The following is a 21,090-nucleotide window of genomic DNA, read 5'->3' as shown; positions in this document are numbered from 1 at the left end:
TTTTTTTTTTTTTTCTTACAAGGTCATTCTCTGTCTTACCAATTATTTACCCATTGTTCTATCTTTAACAAATTATTTATAATTAGCTTAAATTATCCCTTTTACTATATTTTTATTTGCCAATTGTCTGCCACCAATTCCCCATTAAAAAACTGGAATGTTAACTCTATGACAGCAAAGTTCATGTCTGTGTTATTTCACTGCTATATCTACAGCACCAAAGAACCACAAAAATATTTGTAGAATAAAAAAAAAAAGTATTTTATACAAGTGACCCCAACATCAGTATGATCCCAGGCAAACATGAGGCATGAACTTCAGAGAAAGATATGGCATAGTCTTCATTTATATTGGCTAAACGTATGTGACAACTGCCAGCCCATAGAAGGCATTCCATAAACATTTCTGGAAAGATTGAATAGCCTAAATTAGAGAAAGAAGAGTTACAGAGATAATATATTTCCAACAAATATATGGCATGGGAAAATTAAAAATATCCTTGTTCTCAGAGAGCAAACATAGATGGAGCTGGATGTTAAGAGCCGCTGCGTATCACCAAATGACTTCCACTGTTAAGAGTAAAAGAGATCCGAGGGGGCGGAGCAAGATGGCGGAGGAGTAGGAGACCTAGATTTTGTCTGGTCTCAGGAATTCAGCTGAATAGGGATCAAACCATTCTGAACACCTACGAACTCAACAGGAGATCGAACAGGAGAGTAGCAACAACTCTCTGAACAGAGAAGCGACCACTTACTGGAAGGTAGGGCGTGCGGAGAAGTGAATCCGAGGCGATATTCGGGAGGATAGACGGCGGGGGAGGGGCCTCCGTCGGCCGCTTCTGGCAAGTGCTAGAGCCGCGGAGCACAAAATCGGACCATTTAAAAGTTGGCTCGGCGGAGGGACGTCGCTGCAGTGGCTAAGCGGGGGGTGGAATCCTCCCGGGACAGTGTGGTCTCAGGACCCTTGGGGTCACAGAGAGACCGGGGGTGCCTGAGTGCAGCAGAGCTCCCAGGTATCAGAGCAGGGAAGCCGGCTGCAGAGACGGAGCAGAGTCGCGGGCTCTCAGCTCTGGGTTGCCACAAACTGTGATCTGCGGCCCAGTCGGGGCACGGCTCCCCCAGCAGGGACCCAACAAGCAGCAGATCCGGGGAGACTCCCCTTCCTTCCCGGGGAGGAGCGGTGCGGGAACGCACTGCAGGGATCTGCTGGGTTTGGAGACTCCGAGCGGGGTCGGGTGCCAGAGATAGCAACGCTCGATCACAGGCCGGGTGAGCACGGAGTGCGGCCGGAGACCGGGGACACGGGAGTGACTGCTTTTCTCTGGGGGCGCACTGAGGAGTGGGGCCCCGAGTTCTCGGCTCCTCCGGGCGGAGACTGGGAGGCCGCCATTTTCGCCCTGGGCCTCCAAAGCTGTACCGAGAGCTTGCAGGGAACAAAAGCTCCTGAGAGCAAACTGGAGCAGCTTCCTTAGCCCGGACCGACAAGGGCGGGGCAATTCCGCCTCCGGCAAAGACATTTGGAAACCACAGCAACAGGCCCCTCCCCCAGAAGATCAGCACAAACAGCCAGCAAGCCAAGACCAAGTTGATCGATCAAGGAGAATAGGAGAACTCCAGCGCTAGGGGAATACTGCACATAGATTCATGGCTTCTTTTTTTTTTTTTTTTTTTTTTTTTTTACCATGATTCATTATTTCATCAAAGTTAATTTCTGTTGACTTTTTTTATTTTTCTTTTTCCCTTTTCAACCAACATCTTATAAATCCCTTTTTTTAAAAAAAAAACATTTTTTATTTATTTTTTTTTTCATTTTTAGAGTCATATTTTATCCCTTCATAGTAGTTATCCTTGTTTTTGGCATATATATATAAGTTGTTCTCTCTTTAAAATTTTGAGGTACAGTTTCTTCTAACAGATCAAAATATACCCTAAACCACTAGTGTATGGCTTTGTTCTAGTCTCCTGCCTGATCACATTCTCTCCCTTTTTCCTTTTTTTTTTTTTCCTTAAATCTTCTTTCTTTTTTCAAACAACTTATCTTACCAAGTCCTTTTATAAAATCTTTTATAATTTTCATCTTTACAGTCATCTTCCATCCCTTCATTGTATCAACCCTTATTTTGTACATATGTCTTTCTTCCTTTAAAATTTTAGGAGGCACTTTTTTCTAACAGACCAAAATACGCCCAAAATCTAGTGTGTGGCACTGATCTATGCACTAGCCTGATCATATTTGATCATATTCTGCCTTTTCTGAATTGTTTTGTTTTTGTTTTTATCTTTTTTTTCTTTTCTTTTTTTTTCTTTTTCTCTTTCTTTTTTCTTTCTTTCCCTTTCTTTTCCCCTGGTTTCAGGTCTTTTCTGATTTGTATACAGTATATTTGCTGGGGACGTTGTAAACCTGTTAGCCTTTTGTTCTCTCATTCATCTATTCTCCTCTGGACAAAACGACAAGACGAAAGAAATCACCTCAGCAAAAAGAACAAGAGGTAGTACCGTCAGCCAGGGACCTACTCAATACGGACATTAGTACGATGTCGGACCTAGAGTTCAGAATCATGACTTTAAAGATACTAGCTGGGCTTGAAAAAAGCGTGGAAGTTATTAGAGAAACCCTTTCTGGAGAAATAAAAGAACTAAAATCTAACCAAATCGAAATCAAAAAGGCTATTGATGAGGTGCAATCAAAAATGGGGGCACTAAATGCTAGGATAAATGAGGCAGAAGAGAGAATCAGCGATATAGAAGACAAAATGATGGAAAATAAAGAGGCTGAGAAAAAGAGAGAGAAACAACTACAGGATCACGAGGGCAGAATTCGAGAGATAAGTGATACGATAAGACGAAACAACATTAGAATAATTGGGATCCCAGAAGAAGAAGAGAGAGAGAGAGGGGCAGAAGGTATATTGGAGCAAATTATAGCAGAGAACTTCCCTAATGTGAGGAAGGAAACAGGCATTAAAATCCAGGAGGCACAGAGAACCCCTCTCAAAATCAATAAAAATAGGTCAACACCCCGACATCTAATAGTAAAACTTACGAGTCTCAGAGACAAAGAGAAAATCCTGAAAGCAGCTCGGGAGAAGAGATATGTAACCTACAATGGTAGAAACATTAGATTGGCAACAGACCTATCCACAGAGACCTGGCAGGCCAGAAAGGACTGGCAAGATATCTTCAGAGCACTAAACGAGAAAAATATGCAGCCAAGAATACTATATCCAGCTAGGCTATCATTGAAAATAGAAGGAGAGATAAAAAGCTTCCAGAACAAACAAAAACTAAAGGAATTTGCAAACACGAAACCAGCCCTCCAAGAAATATTGAGAGGGGTCCTCTAAGCAAAGAGAGAACCTAAAAACAGCAAAGAGCAGAAACGAACACAGACAACAGACAGTTAACAGTCACCTTACAGGTAATACAATGGCACTAAATTCATACCTTTCAATAGTTACCCTGAATGTAAATGGGCTAAATGCCCCAATCAAAAGACACAGGCTATCAGATTGGATTAAAAAACAAGACCCATCAATATGCTGTCTGCAAGAGACTCATTTTACACCCAAAGACACCCCCAGATTGAAAGTGAGGGGGTGGAAAACCATTTACCATGCTAATGGACACCAAAAGAAAGCTGGGGTGGCAATCCTTATATCAGACAAACTAGATTTTAAAACAAAGACTGTAATAAGAGATGAGGAAGGACACTATATCCTACTTAAAGGGTTTATCCAACAAGAAGATCTAACAATTGTAAATATCTATGCCCCGAACATGGGAGCAGCCAATTATATAAGGCAGTAATAACAAAAGCAAAGAAACACATTGACAACAATACAATAATAGTGGGGGACTTTAACACCCCCCTGACTGAAATGGACAGATCATCTAAGCAAAAGATCAACAAGGAAATAAAGACTTTAAATGACACACTGGACCAAATGGACTTCACAGACATATTCAGAACATTCCATCCCAAAGCAACGGAATACACATTCTTCTCTAGTGCCCATGGAACATTCTCCAGAATTGATCACATCCTAGGTCACAAATCAGGTCTCAATCGGTACCAAAAGATTGGGATCATTCCCTGCATATTTTCAGACCACAATGCTTTGAAACTAGAACTCAACCACAAGAGGAAAGTCGGAAAGAACTCAAATACATGGAGGCTAAAGAGCATCCTACTAAAGAATGAATGGGTCAACCAAGAAATTAAAGAAGAATTAAAAAAATTCATGGAAACCAATGAAAATGAAAACACAACTGTTCAAAATCTTTGGGATACAGCAAAGGCAGTCCTGAGAGGAAAGTATATAGCAATACAAGCCTTTCTCAAGAAACAAGAAAGGTCTCAAATACACAACCTAACCCTACACCTAAAGGAGCTGGAGAAAGAACAGCAAAGAAAGCCTAAACCCAGCAGGAGAAGAGAAATCATAAAGATCAGAGCAGAAATCAATGAACTAGAAACCAAAAGAACAGTAGAACAGATCAATGAAACTAGGAGCTGGTTCTTTGAAAGAATTAACAAGATTGATAAACCCCTGGCCAGACTGATCAAAAAGAAAAGAGAAATGACCCAAATCAACAAAATCATGAATGAAAGAGGAGAGATCACAAGCAACACCAAAGAAATACAAACAATTATAAGAACATATTATGAGCAACTCTATGCCAACAAATTAGATAACCTGGAAGAAATGGGTGCATTCCTAGAGATGTATCAACTACCAAAATTGAACCAGGAAGAAAGAGAAAACCTGAACAGACCTATAACCACTAAGGAAATTGAAGCAGTCATCAAAAATCTCCCAAGAAACAAAAGCCCAGGGCCAGATGGCTTCCCAGGGGAATTCTATCAGACATTTAAAGAAGAATTAATACCTATTCTCCTGAAACTGTTCCAAAAAATAGAAATGGAAGGGAAACTTCCAAACTCATTTTATGAGGCCAGCATTACCTTGATCCCAAAACCAGACAAAGACCCCATCAAAAAAGAGAATTACAGACCAATATCCTTGATGAACATGGATGCAAAAATTCTCACCAAAATACTAGCCAATAGGATCCAACAGTACATTAAAAGGATTATTCACCACGACCAAGTGGGATTTATTCCTGGGCTGCAAGGCTGGTTCAACATCCGCAAATCAATCAACGTGATACAATACATTAACAAAAGAAAGAACAAGAATCATATGATCCTCTCAATAGATGCAGAAAAAGCATTTGACAAAGTACAACATCCTTTCTTGATCAAAACTCTTCAGAGTATAGGGATAGAGGGTACATACCTCAATATCATAAAAGCCATCTATGAAAAACCTACAGCGAATATCATTCTCAATGGGGAAAGGCTGAGAGCTTTTCCCCTAAGGTCAGGAACGCGGCAGGGATGTCCACTCTCACCACTGCTATTCAACATAGTATTAGAAGTCCTAGCCACAGCAATCAGACAACAAAAAGAAATCAAAGGCATCCAAATCGGCAAAGAGGAAGTCAAACTCTCACTCTTTGCAGATGATATGATACTGTATGTGGAAAACCCAAAAGACTCCACCCCAAAACTGCTAGAACTCATACAGGAATTCAGTAAAGTAGCGGGATATAAAATCAATGCACAGAAATCAGTGGCATTCCTATACACCAACAACAAGACAGAAGAGAGACAAATCAAGGAGTCTATCCCATTTACAATTGCACCCCAAACCATTAGATACCTAGGAATAAATCTAACCAAAGAGGCAAAGGATCTGTACTCAGAAAACTATAAAATACTCAGGAAAGAAATTGAAGAAGACACAAAGAAATGGAAAAACGTTCCATGCTCATGGATTGGGAGAATCAACATTGTGAAGATGTCAATGCTACCTAGAGCAATCTACACATTCAATGCAATCCCCATCAAAATACCATCCACTTTTTTCAAAGAAATGGAACAAATAATCCTAAAATTTGTATGGAACCAGAAGAGACCCAGAATAGCCAGAGGAATACTGAAAAAGAAAAGCAAAGCTGGCGGCATCACAATTCCGGACTTCCAGCTCTATTACAAAGCTGTCATCATCAAGACAGTATGGTACTGGCACAAAAACAGACACATAGATCAATGGAACAGAATTGAGAGCCCAGAAATGGACCCTCAACTCTATGGTCAACTTATTTTTGACAAAGCAGGAAAGAATGTCCAATGGCAAAAAGACAGTCTCTTCAACAAATGGTGTTGGGAAAATTGGACAGCCACATGCAGAAGAATGAAACTGGACCATTTCCTTACACCACACACAAAAATAGACTCCAAATGGTTGAAAGACCTAAACGTGAGACAGGAGTCCATCCAAATCCTAAAGGAGAACACAGGTAGCAACCTTTTTGACCTTAGCCGCAGCAACTTCTTCCTAGAAACATCGCCAAAGGCACGGGAAGCCAGGGCAAAAATGAACTATTGGGATTTCATCAAGATAAAAAGCTTCTGCACAGCAAAAGAAACAGTCCACAAAACCAAAAGACAACCGACAGAATGGGAGAAAATATTCGCAAATGACATATCAGATAAAGGGCTAGTATCCAAAATCTATAAAGAACTTATCAAACTCAACACCCAAAGAACAAATAATCCAATCAAGAAATGGGCAGAAGACATGAACAGACATTTCTCCAAAGAAGACATCCAAATGGCCAACAGGCACATGAAAAAGTGCTCAACATCGCTTGGCATCAGGGAAATCCAAATCAAAACCTCAATGAGATACCACCTCACACCCGTCAGAATGGCTAAAATTAACAAGTCAGGGAACGACAGATGTTGGCGGGGATGTGGAGAAAGGGGAACCCTCCTACACTGTTGGTGGGAATGCAAGCTGGTGCAACCCCTCTGGAAAACAGTATGGAGATTCCTCAAACAGTTGAAATTAGAGCTACCGTTCGATCCAGCAATTGTACTACTGGGTATTTACCACAAAGATACAAATGTAGGGACCCGAAGGGGTACGTGTACCCCAATGTTTATAGCAGCAATGTCCACCATAGCCAAACTGTGGAAAGAGCCAAGATGCCCATCGACAGATGAATGGATAAAGAAGATGTGGTATATATACACAATGGAATATTATGCAGCCATCAAAAGGAATGAGATCTTACCATTTGCAACGACGTGGATGGAACTGGAGGGTGTTATGCTGAGTGAAATAAGTCAATCAGAGAAAGACATGTATCACATGACCTCACTGATATGAGGAATTCTTAATCTCAGGAAAGAAAGTGAGTGTTACTGGAGTGGTTGGGGGTGGGAGGGATGGGGTGGCTGGGTGATAGATATTGGGGAGGGTATGTGCTATGGTGAGCGCTGTGAATTGTGCAAGACTGTTGAATCACAGATCTGTACTTCGGAAACAAATAACGCAACATATTTTAAGAAAAAAGAAAAAGAAGAAGATAACAGGAGAGGAAGAGAAGGGGAGTATGTCAGAGGCGGAGACGAACCATGAGAGATGATGGACTCTGAAAAACAAACTGAGGGTTCTAGAGGGGAGGGGGGTAGGGGGATGTGTTAGCCTGGTGATGGGTATTGAGGAGGGCACGTTCTGCATGGAGCACTGGGTGTTATGAACAAACAATGAATCATGGAACACTGCACCAAAAACTAATGATGTAATATATGGTGATTAACATAACAATAAAAAATTAAAAAAAAAAGAAAATAAATTAATAAAGTATAATTTGAATCACTTAAAAAAAAAAAAGAGTAAAAGAGATCCTATAACAGAGATCATAAAGTAAACAAGATGAGCTACGGCTTCAGGCAAAACAAGGACACTAATGAGGAAACCAGGGAGAACTCCAGCACAGCACAAGGGCCAATACCCTAATGATAGGCCCCTTTGCCACTCTCAATGAGGAAACAAAAACATTCTTTGAACATGCATTTTAGATAGAAATGAGCATTTGTTGCAATCAAAAGAAAGTTAAAATATGTGATCCTAAATAGCTATGTCATTTTCTGGATCAAATTTTTATTTATTTATTTATTTATTTTAAGATTCCACCCATTTATTTGGGAGTGAGCCAGAGAGAGAGCACAAGCTCGGGGAGAGACAGAAGGAGAGGGAGAAGCAGATTCCCCACCAAGCAGGGAGCCCAACACAGGCTGATCCCAGGACCCTGGGATCATGACCTGTGCTGAAGGCAGACGCTTAACTGACTGAGCCACCCAGGTGCCCAGATCAAAAATTTTACTGGAGTAGTGGAGCGATGATGATGATGTTGATGATTATAATTATGATGATGATCTCATTGAGTTTTCATGGAAAGTAAATGCTTTGTTCTTATACAGATCACCAACAAAACTGTTTCTCTCATCTTTATATCTAACAAATATTTAAGATGTTCTGCAGATTTTGTCAGAAAAAGAGGGTTGCACAATCTTTCTCCTGACAAAAGTCATCCAGGAGCATATACTACAGCAATAATTCTGCCTTGGCTTCAGTTAGAAATAAAACCAGTCATTAAGCATTAAAACCACTCACTTGCCTTAATTGCTGTACTTACATGAATTCTCATTATGTTTGACTATCTAGAGACGTTTGCTGATGGAGAAGGACTTTCCTCTTTATGTCTGTTCATCACCTGCTCAGAAACTAATTTGGATTCATAGGGAAAAAAAAAATGGCAGTTTTTACAGCCTGATTCCCACCCTGTGTAGTTCACAAGATTGTTACGAAATGAATCTTCAAGAAACTTGCAGAATTGAGCATTCCCATCACTTTAGACTAATCTAAAGAATGGAGTGCAAGATTTTGGTTCACTTACTTGTGGATGTGGTCATAAATACAGTTAATATTTAAATATAACCAAAACCTTTTTTTGTGGAATGTGAACTTACACAGAAAATCCTTTAAACGGAAAATAGAGAGGCTGCGCATGCATGCTAAGAGAAAGCTAACTTTTTTTTTTAAGATTTTATTTATTTATTTGACAGACAGCGAGAGAGGGAACACAAGCAGGGAGAGTGGGAGAGGGAGAAGCAGGCTTCCCGCGGAGCAGGGATGCAGGGCTCGATCCCTGGACCCTGGAATCATGACCCGAGCCGGAGGCAGACATTTAACGACTGAGCCACCCAGGTGCCCCTGAGAAAGCTAACTTTTTTAACAGACAAATTAGTGAATGTATCGGAGCCCTAAAGTTAGCCCCTCCCCCAAGGACCAGAATTTCAGGAATAAGGATGATTGTCCAATAAGACATTAATTGTTGAAGTGATGTTGTTAATAGATGACAACTATTTTCTGGAACATAAAATAGTCTCTGGAGAAATGGCAATATTTGAGATTTCTTAGAATATTTTCCCATCCATATCCATACTTCTAGGGAATGTACTGGTTTATTTTAGTGCTTTTTTTTTCTCTTGAGGACTTGATAAAATGTTTACTTTTTGTATTGAGCCACATAGGCCAACTTGCCTATCTACGATAAACATCTGGTAACTCGGTTACAAAGATGGATGCATGCAGTGAGAGTAGAGTCAGCAAGGTCTCTGAAAAAGTGGACATTGGAAAGAATATAATTCAAGAACTGGACAATATCGGGGAAGTGGAGTAATACCAGTTAGAGGGGAATAAGAAGAACTATGATGGGATTTTAGAAATATATTGAATTTAAATATGTACTGCATTGCTTTTATGAGCCTTAAAAACCTCGATAATTTAATCCTTGAAATAATCCATGCACATTAGGTAATTCAAAAACTACAGGACTTGATGGAGATTTACTCAACGAGACGTTAGTGGAGCTACGATTTTATCCTAGGTTTATCTGACTCCAGTTGTCATTCTCTTTTCAATATTCAACACTATCGTCAATAGCAATCACACATGGTCAGGGCACAAGTCATAAATTTGAAGTAAAGTAACATTATTCAGTCATTCAAGAATATGATATCATAGAAATAATAGAAGGAGACTTTCTGGAATTCAGAGGGTATTCAACAATGCATTCCAGGGAGGATTAAAAGATTATTGATTACACTGAATTTAGAAACATTTTGATTAAAAACCCTGTGACAGATAGCTATCATTTATTTCCCCAGGAAAGTCTTTAGAGAGTTGCTGTAGCCAATTTCCAGTAAACCTTTCAGAAACACTTTCAAATTTTTTGAGATTATTTTCATTTATTATTACCTTATATTTCAGGGACAGTAATAAATGGAATTCATATGCTAATGTTAGAAATCCAGAACTTATAGTATTGAACAGATAATTTTATTTGAAATAAGTTGAAACCACAAATTTGCCATAGCAAATTCTACAGAATTAATGGAATGACTTGAAATGTTCCATACATGTCAATTCATATCTTTGTCCTCACAAGGTTGCTACTCTATAGTCAAACAAACAATTTATTGAATTTCAATCCAAACTGATTAATGTTGTACACGGTTAATGTAGCAAGTCTGAGCTGAACACGTATTAACTCCAAAATGACCAAAACCACTGGGCAGCTGAGATGTTAACAAACAGTTATCAAAAGAAAAAATCTTGACTGCATGGCCTGAGGTTACATTTCAATGATATATGTAAACTGGGTCATAAAGTTAAAAAATGATAAACTCAGCAGTTTTAGGAGGACCTGAAGAGTAACTCATTTTTTAGTTGCCAAATGAACGTTATCAGCTCTGGCTGGGTTCATTGTTCTTGCAAAATATTTTGGATCATTCTATGAAAGTAAAAGCATCACAAATAGGTAACATTGATTTAAGTATTACCACATGATGATAAAAACTTGTTTATTGGTTTGCATTTTTCATTTTAAGACAAATATCACTCTACTCCTTCATAAAAGTATAGAGTACTTGCTGTATAATAAACCTACAAGATGGTGCCTGGGTGGCTCAGTCATTGGGTGTCTGCCTTCGGCTCGGGTCATGATCCCAGGGTCCTGGGATCGAGCCCCGCATCGGGCTCCCTGCTCAGCGGGGAGCCTGCTTCTCCCTCTCCCACTCCCCTGCTTGTGTTCCCTCCCTTGCTGTGTCTCTCCCTGTAAAATAAATAAATAAAATATTTTAAAAAATAAAAATAAAAAACCTACAAGATGGGAGTGAGCTAGTTACAGTCACTAGAGTTAACCAATTAACATCAATGTTTCATAGTTTTTTTCATGCAAATTATCAACAAAACAAAACAAAATTGTCTCAGTATGTGAACCTCATCATAGAAAAGTCATTTAAAAGGAAATATAATCAACAAGGAAAGGAAATGGCATTTAAATGATACTGCTTCATGGAATGTAACAAATTTCAAATACAAGGAATGTCTTCACTTTGAGAACAAACTCTCTGTAAACACTAACAGTAGAAGAATGAAGAAAACAACCTTGAACACTGCATCAAATATGAAGTTAGGACACCATAATTGGTGGAGTATCTAGATTGAACTGTGTGTCTAACTGAAGGAAAGAAAAAGCTTCTTCCTGGGATGAATAGTAATAACTCTGGTGGAAAAAAGCATTCAGATTCTATAAGTTGAACATAAAGAGAATAAGGAGTGAATAGGAGAAAAACATAGATGAGAGAAGTTCTAACACTCTTTAGATTTTCTAATATATAAATATAGAGTGGGTGTGTGCTATTTTAAGGGGTTTTCAGCATAAAGGAAAATAACTAATTGTTGTGAGTTGTTGACCTTATAATCATTTATATTGAAGATTAAATGAGAAATGAACTTTTCTAATCCTTTCCTAAAAAAAAAAAAGACAATTTGTCATTTGACATCCATGATTATAGACTTTCAACATTACAAAACTAGTTAAAACTTAGATTTAAAAAATGCATTTTTGAAAGTTAAGGGTCTGTTTTTCTCCCTATATCCTGTCTCACTGTCTTTTGATGTATACATGTATACTTTAGCTATTTCAGAAAAGAAAAATTGACTTTAAAAAAATATTTTATTTATTTGAGAGAGAGAGAGAGAGCATGCATGAGAGGAGGAGGGAGAGGGAGAATCTCAGGCAGACTCCGCGCTCAGAGAGGAGCCAGATGAGGGGCTTGATCCCAAGACCCTGAAATCCTGACCTGAGCCGAAATCAAGAGTCAGCTGCTTAACGACTGAGCCACCTAGGCGCCCCATAACTGATTTTTTTTTTTGACAAATTAGTGAAAATGTTTCAGTAGGCCTTACTTCTTTTCCCTACGGATGCCATACACTTATTTTTATGAAATACACTAGTTTATTACGTTGGGGTAATGTGAGTGCAGGGAGAGAAGAAACTATTGTTGTACAACATGCTTAATAACAAACCCATTTTCTTTAAAGTAGCACAACAGTAGACAGAACAAAGACTTTGTGGGGTTGCAGAGATCTCAGTGTGAATCCTGCCTCTGCCCCTTTTCAGCTGTAAGGTGGAAGCAAATTCACAGCCTGAAGAGGACAGAACCTTCCCTGTAACCTTCACTGTGAGCGACTATATGGTCAACAATCTAATAACAATTACACGTTCACTTTACTTTCTGTGCAGTTGGGAAAACAATAGCTACTTTTCATTTTTGAGGGAAGTCATTTGAAGAAGTACTAATTTGGCTCTCTATGTTTTGTAATCTGTGACACGAGCACAGAAAGTTGAGGAGAAATTCTGAATGTGACTGGGTTGCATTGGCTGCGGTGGTTTAATAGTCCGGCTCCTGTATGTTAGTAAAAGAGAGACCACCAGGTGTGGAACCATCTCCACTGTGGAGGAAGCATTTACCCAGGGTCTCAACAGCCTCAGCATTTGTTCTATGCTTGACATATTGATGTTTCTGCAGTTCAAGTTCTTTGACAACTTTTCTTCATTTTTTCTCAACACATAATAATTTGGGTTAGGTTTAGTTTTTTTTTTTTGAAAAGTTTATTTTAAAAATTTGATACAGTAGTGGAATCCTTATTTCAAAATTGTTTACGTGTGATTCAGTAGTGATTTATAATTATTTAAATTTTCTCTGTATTTGTGGACTTTTTTTCATTTATAATTTTGTGTATTTGGTTTTTTATTTTGTCCTCATTTCCTTGAATAGGTTGGATTTTTTTTTTTTTTAAAGAATCAGCTCCTATTTATTTATCAGTGCTCCTGTTTATCAGAAAATCATGATTTTTAATTATTGTTTTCTCATATTTTAATTAAAATTTGCCTTTATTAGTTAACACTTTTTATTTTCTTTGTTATTCTGTTTATTTTTAAAATTTCTTCATTGATAAAATCATTCCTTTTTTTTCCTTCTTGCCTTCCTTCCTTCCTTCTCTCTCGCTTTTTTCTTTCTTCCTCTTCTGTTCATTTGTTCATTCTCTGTTTTTCTTTCTTTTGTTCTTTCATTCTTTCTTCTTTTAGAATGTAAAGGTTTAAATGATGCCATCTTATTTTTAGTATTTCTTATATTATTTCTTAGTGATCAAGGAATTTGGTTTGTACTATTCTTATGTTGGGGCATTTAGTGATGTGTTCTACTTCAAGATAACACGTGACTACTGAGTATGTGAGAGCATAAGTGTGTGTAGGTATGTAGGTCTGTGTGTATATGTTGTGCTTTCTGTCATTATCTTATATAACTTTTTCTCTTTTTTACTAAATCTTTCATGGGTTAAGCTATATACACTTATGATACTAGTATATTATATTTATTTTAATATTTATTACATTTTGTGAGATTTTGCTTTATATAGTTTGATAAGTTTGATATACTGCCAAAAATAATATTATTAGGAGCAGAGTGGTACACTGCAGATCTTTATTGTGCATTTTCTCTTCAGTGCAATACCATTTCTTTGCATTATTTAGTGTTTTCAACTTTGGGTTGACTTTATCAGCTATTCATTTCAAAATTAGCTCACTCTTTTTAAAATTACCTACTTTGCCATTCGTCATCATTTAAATTCTGACATTTATTTATTACTCTTATTTATCTTCTATAGTGATCTAAAGTGGATAGATCAAGATTTTATGCCTATGATTATATATATATAGATAGATAGATAGATAGATAGATGTATCTCTAAATATGATAGAGACATTTATCTCTATATTAAATGATTATATAATCATCTAATTCAGAATCCAGAATGAGAATATGTGTTAAATATGTAGTTGTGAAAGTATAAAAAATTGTTTTAAGGTTCCAAATTATAAAATAAAAATTTGTATCTATATTTGTTTCTACGTTCAGAAATAAGAAAACTTTGATTCTGAATCATATAATTTAAAATGCTCAGAGTCACAATGAAGGAATATAACAATATATACCTGTTTTCTCAATAATTGTGCATTAGTTAAATGATAATCCAGTAACTGTGAATGAATTTGTGTCTAAATATGTTGAAGTCTGTGCCTTGGGTACACATCCAGCAGCTTTTCTCTTTTGCCCTTACAGGGGTAGGAGATCAGACTAGCTTGTAGTAATAACCTATTTTCTCAAAGTTATTATGGTGCTTTAATATGTATTTATGTCTGCTGAGCTCCCTCTGTGTGCAGCTGTTGGGATGCATGCTATTTCTGTTTCTTTTCCTTCATTTGTCCATGTCCTTGATATTTTTATAAAAAGATTCATTTAGTTAGTTATTTGAGAGAGAGAGTGACAGAGTCGTGGGGAAGGGCAGAGAGGGAGGGAGAAGGAGTTTTACTCAGACTCCACATTGAGGGCAAAGCCTTACACGGGGCTCGATTCCACGACCCTGAGATCATGACCTGAGTGGAAATCAAGAGTCGGACGCTTAACCGACTGGGCCACCCAGGTGCCCAGTCCTTGTCCTCGATATTAATTCCAAGGGACATTCTTCCTCTCCCCTCAACACACACTCTCTCTCTTTTTCTCTCTCTCTTTAATTTCTATGTCTCCCTTATTTGGGATTACAGACAGTAAAGTTGACATCTTTGTGCTTTCTCCTCTGTGCATGAGTAATTGGATAGTGATGGAGAAGGGTTTTCTACTTCTCTTTCTCACATCTGACATTAATGACATTGATGCATTTGGAAGACTGCTAATATTTTGGAGGTATGTCTTCTGCTAATTTAATTGAAGGAAGCTTATCTCTGTGTCTATTTTTTTTCTTCTCTATTTTTAATATCCTCTTCAAGGAAAACTCTACATAATTCATAAATTTAGTAGCATACACAATGATTACTCTCATAAGGGACGCATCCACTGATTACCTACACACCATTCTTCATACCATCATTTTTAGCTGCAATATCCCAACCATGGAGCTTAGTGATCCTCACTTATAAAGTGCACAGAATAACAGGCTAGCAGAAATGGATTCACTGGCCCTCATAATGTATAGAAGGAGGAATGTTATGATTTCTCCATATATTATAAGTCTGCATATGAAAGGATTGCTAGGCACATGGCACCCAAACATTTCAAGAGTGGACCAAGGAATAATTTTTATTTTATAATTATTTATTTTTAGTTATTTAAAAAAGTAGTTTTTATTTCTCAAAGTGTATCAAGAGCACTCTCCCAGCTTCATCTGTGTGCCTCTACTTACCACTTGCACACACTGGGTGCACAGTAAATAAACACATAAATGAATGCATCGATAATTGTGAGAACCTTACTACTCTGTCACCTCAGTTTGACTAGATTACTTGTTTTAGCATAGTGAAGACATATTCTGAGTGCTGCTTTAAATATTGCCCTCTTGCAAGCACAGAAAAACTAAAATCAAACTTCCTAAAATTTAGTTCACTGAACACTAATTTCACATTTTTTTGTAAAAATAAACTTTAAGGCCAAAATCTCCGGAATTGCAGGGTTGAATGTCTTCACCTTTGTCACTATTGCACCAAGGATCTAAAAGACTGCATAGAATTCCAATAATGGATTCCAATCTCATCATTCAACAACCTTCAGTTGATCATTTGAAATTATTTTCACTCATTTGGTTGACAATCATAAGTTAACAGAATTGTGGGGAAATTCCATAGTTTTTTTTTCTTTTAGCATAAATTATATGTCATTATTTCTAATTAGGTATTTATAGCCAACAGCCTAGAGTAATATTCCTTCCATGCTATAAAGAGAGAAACCAGTAATACATAAGAAAAGACATTTATGAAAGCAATATCATGAACTTTAAATATGTATTGTAGGATAATGTGTCAATTTTATTAGTGATTATTTAATGCTTTTATGAAAATTATAAACTACAATAAAAGTGTAAATTGTTACCTCATCATTAGATACTCCGCCAAAATACTTGAAAAAAATAGAATGTTAACCCACAATATAGCAATGGAAGAGGTCATTACCATTTCCTACTTGAGCCAATAGACCCTTAAAAATTTTTAATATCTAAGTCATATTACAAATACATTTTTAGAATGATAAAGGTAATGAAACACAATGAAAAATGTAATGATAAACATAATGAAAATGATTCAAATTTTTCATAAGGAAATAGGGGAAATTACTTTGCATCAGGTTAATCCTGGCATTGAAACATCACAAAAGATGAGAGAATACTATCAGGTGTCTCTTTAGCAAACCCTGACGTTCCAGATCCTCCTATTGCATGACTAACTGAAGAAGATCATATGTCATTTTTTTCCTTAGAAATATATAGCTAAATCAATATTTAATTTTTAGAAAATTCATATAGATTATAAGAATTTGAAGAGTCATTGAGTTTTATTATGCTCAATTAACCATTATTATTAGTTTTTAATTGAACTGTTACAGTAGTTACTTGTCATATGTAGGTACTTAAGTTTTAAATAAAGATAGATAAATTGAAGTATTTAGTTCCCCATTACACAAGTCACATTTTGAGAGCTCTGTAGCCCCAGTGACTGGTGGAAACTGTATTCAATAGCACAAATATAAAATATTACCATTATTACAGAAAGTTCTATTGGGCAGGACTTGTAAAGAGTGTTGTTGTCTCTTTCTATTCATCTTCTCAGTTGTCTAATAATTGTGAAATATCTTCCTCTATCAATTTTCCCCCCTTTGCCATTAAGGTGAAGAAGAAGAGAGAGAATCCAAATCTTTATTCTCAGTTTTGCTCAGTTAAAGCTAAAAGCAGATTTTGGAAAGAGTTCTATTCATTCTAATCGTTCATATTATTCGAAACCTGGTTTTCTTTTTTAATTCAAAAGTGCTTTTTGGGAATATGATATAAGTTTGGAGTATTGACTTAGATTTTTCCCCCTTTGTTACTACCGTATCTTTTGACTGCACTTTTATAATGTAACTATAATGTTATATATAGTTACTTTTGTCTGACTTATTATATCTTAATATTTTCAAGCATGTTTTTATTTTTAAATCTCAAGCACAATGTCTTACTTAGGAATGCTAGAAATGTGTGAAGGAGAATGGAAAGTAAAAGACAAAGAGAGGAAAACAAAAAAGAAAAAAATTAAGATTTGATTTATTTATTTGACAGAGAGAGACACAGCAAGAGAGGGAATACAAGCAGGGGGAGTGAGAGAGGGAGAAGAAGGCTTCCTCACTGAACAGGGAGCCCGATGCGGGGCTCGATCCCAGGGCCCTGGGATCATGACCTGAACCGAAGGCAGACGCTTAACAACTGAGCCACCCGGGCGCCCCAAGAAAATTCTTTTTAAGGGGAAGTCTTTTGGATATAGCAATAATCTGCACATATTATAGGAATTTGATATGAATGTGTATAACTACCTATTTTGCAAAAGAAGAGAATTGTATTAAAGATGTTAAGTAATTTGACAAAAGTCATGTATGATTAGTTTTTTATTACTGCTGCAACAGATTACCTCAAACTTAATGTTTAAAACCACACAAATTTATTGTCTCACATTTCTTTAGGTCAGAAGTCCAACATGGGTCCTCATGGTCTAAAATCAAGGTTTTGTCATTTTGTTTTTGGAGGAGAGTCCATTTCTATGAACTTTCTAGCCTCCAAAGGTCCAAAGGTTGTAGATGCCTTCCTACTTTGTGTGTGTGTGTGGTTGCCCTGGAGTTTACAACATATATTTATAACTAACTGAAGTGCAAAATGAGACTGTATCACTTTATAAGTAGTGCATGTACTTTATAGCAGAGTATTTCCAACTTCTCCCTTCAGTGCCTTATAATATTGTCATTTATTTTACTCTATCTATCATCTATCATCTATCTAATCTATAATAACAAAAAGCATTTTTTTGAGAGAGAGAGAGAGAAAGAGAGAGCAAACAGGTGCAGGGAGTGGGAGGGGTAGAGGGAGAGAGAGAATCCCAAGTAGACTCCACTCCCAGCACAAGCCGGACATGGAACTCCATCTCACAACCCTGAGATCATGACCTGAGCTGAAATCAGAAGTCAGATGCTTAACCAACTGAGCCACCCAGGTGCCTCAATAACCAAACACACTTTTGTTATTATTTTTCAAACAAATTATCTGTTAGATTAACAACATCCTATAATTTAGCTTTTAAATTTTTCTTTACCATTTTTTTCTTTATCTAAATCCAGATTCTCAGAGAAAATCTTTATTTCTTCTTCTCTTATCTTAATAATAATTTTGCTGAATAAAGAAATATAAACTGGTGTGTGCTTTTTTCTTTCAATATTTTGATATCTTGCTTGCATGGTTTCTGAAAACAAATCCAGTGTAATCTATTCCTTGTTTTCTATAGATAAGGTGTGAGATTTCCCTTTCTAGTTTCTTCCAAGATTTTCTTTTGTCTTTGTTTTTTCTTTTTTTTTGCAGTTTGAATTTATATGCCTTGGTATGGGTATGTTGTTATTTATTCTACTTAATCTTTTCTGACCTTCCTAAATCTACAGATTTTTGTCTCTTTAATTTTGGAAAACTCTCAGTCATTAATAATCCAGGTAGTCTTTCCATTCCTTCCTCTCTTCTGTTATTCCCATTACACATATATTACACTGTTTATAATTGTCCCACTGTTCTTGGATATACTGTGGTTATTTTCATTCTTTTTTTTTTCTTGCTTTTCAGTTTGGTAAGATTCTTTTGCCATATCATCTAGCTCACTATTTCTAGACTATATAAATCCTCAGCCATTTCTAGACTATTGAACAGATATGGAAAAGGGGGTGCATTTCATATTCCTATGATTAGCTCTCTGTCTTTTTTTTTCAAAGATTTTATTTATTTATTTGACAGAGAGAGAGAGACAGAGACAGAGAGGGAACACAGCAGGGGGAGTGGAAGAGGGAGAAGCAGGCCTCCCACTGATCAGGGAGCCCGAGGCGGGGCTCAATCCTAGGACCCCGGGATCATGACCTGAGCCGAAGGCAGACACTTAATGACTGATCCACCCAGGTACCCCAACACTCTGTCTTCTAGTGAACCAGTGTTCCAGGGCTGTGACCTTCACAAGTGCTTCTCAGCATTTTTTTTATTTACCTACAGTTGAGACAGGAGGGCTAGACGGGGGAATTTCCCTTTCCCATAGTTGGTAAGCTCTGGTAAAAAGAGCTTCTTTTGAGGGTAGTCCTTTAGGAGAAGAGAATGTTCTGGAGTATTTTAAAATGATTAATTTTCCTTTGTCCCTGCAAGAAGCATGAGGGGCTCTTTCTTTGATCTTCACCTTGAGAACCTGGTAGGACTCCTCCTGGAGGTATAACTCATGAATGTATGACCTGTCTCCCAAACTTGGCCCCTGATGTTTTTAAATCTCAAACCAGTCTACACTGAGCCTTCAACAACTTGTTAACAGTGGCTTATCATTGACCTCAGTTTTCTTATATATCTAAGAAAAGCTGTTGATTTGGAGTTTCTTCAGCTTTTTCTTTGTTTTGAGGAGGGACTGAGAACACTGGCAATATTTACAGGTCAGGCCAGAAACTGGAAGTACAGACTCCCTCTCCTTCCAAACTAGCAAATGGCTGGAGTCTTTTTCTGGGATTAGCATATTAACATCCTGGGGGAGGCATTTTTTTCTACCACAGGCCCAAAGCTTATAGGTCAGAGAAGTAGGATTATAACATAGGTTCCCTTCATTCTGGGCCATCTCTTTAAGCACTTTTTAAACTCTTTTAAAAATCTTTTTTTTGGAGAGAGGGGCACGTGGGTGGCTCATTTGGTTAAGCCTCTGACTCTTGATTCCAGCTCAAGTTATGATCTCAGGGTTGTGATGTGGAGCCCTGTGTCTGTGTAGGGCTCTGTGCTGGGCATGGAGCCTACTTAAAATTCTCCCCATCTCCCTCTGCCCCTCCCCCATTTTCCTGCTCCCCCTCTATCTCTAAAAAAAATCTTTTTCTCTCCCTCTCTTTTCCTTTTTCTCCTTCTCCCTCTTTTTCTTCATCTCTCCTTCTCTCCCTCTGTCTCTTTCTCAAAACCATCACCTTTGCAATTGTTTTCTAATGGGGGTAGCATTTTTTTTGCATATGACACTATTCCTACTGAAACTAAGCAAATGTGGTTTCAGTTTGCAATTTAGTCTCTCTGCCCAAGATGATTCTTGATGAAAAGTGCCTCAAAAATTTTCCTAGTACTTAGTATCAAAATTCATATGGTGCACACTTACCTGAAGGCTGTGCTGAATATTTTACAAATTGATTTCCCCTCGAAGCCACCATGCTATGTGAAATTAAAAACAAACTCATATAGTATTGAAGACCCAGAAACTATTATTATGAACATTATAGAGATGTGAAGATAATGGAAATAAGCAATGAGTATTTTTTTTTTAAAGAAACATTTTATCAGTACTCCCATGCTTCTGTGTATATACATGTAAGTTCAGACACACTAGTGTGTTAAATGCCACTGGATGTACCGTCAACATTTCAAGTCACCCCAGTTAGTTTCAGTGATTCCTATATAGAAACAAAATCTCAATAAACACTCTAATATTATTTATAAAAGAGAAGATAGCAAGTTTGTAAAGCCAACCCCTTCAAAATAACATCACTATAACCTGCAAATATATAGCATGAATAAAAAATATATTGGGGAAAAAAGGGCTGAATTGGTCTAAACTATTAATACATTTTGAAAAATTTTAAGTCTTTGCGATGAGGCCCAAGTCTAGGTCAATTGGATATTCAATTCCTGTTGCCATCTGTTGGATATTTTTGAAACTGATGTAGTATAAATTTATATTTAAATATGTTTTAGTCCTCAAATTGTTCATA

The sequence above is a fragment of the Zalophus californianus genome, chromosome 5 (assembly GCF_009762305.2).
Source record: "Zalophus californianus isolate mZalCal1 chromosome 5, mZalCal1.pri.v2, whole genome shotgun sequence".
Lineage (NCBI taxonomy): Eukaryota > Metazoa > Chordata > Mammalia > Carnivora > Otariidae > Zalophus > Zalophus californianus.
This window is presented reverse-complemented; position numbering follows the sequence as displayed.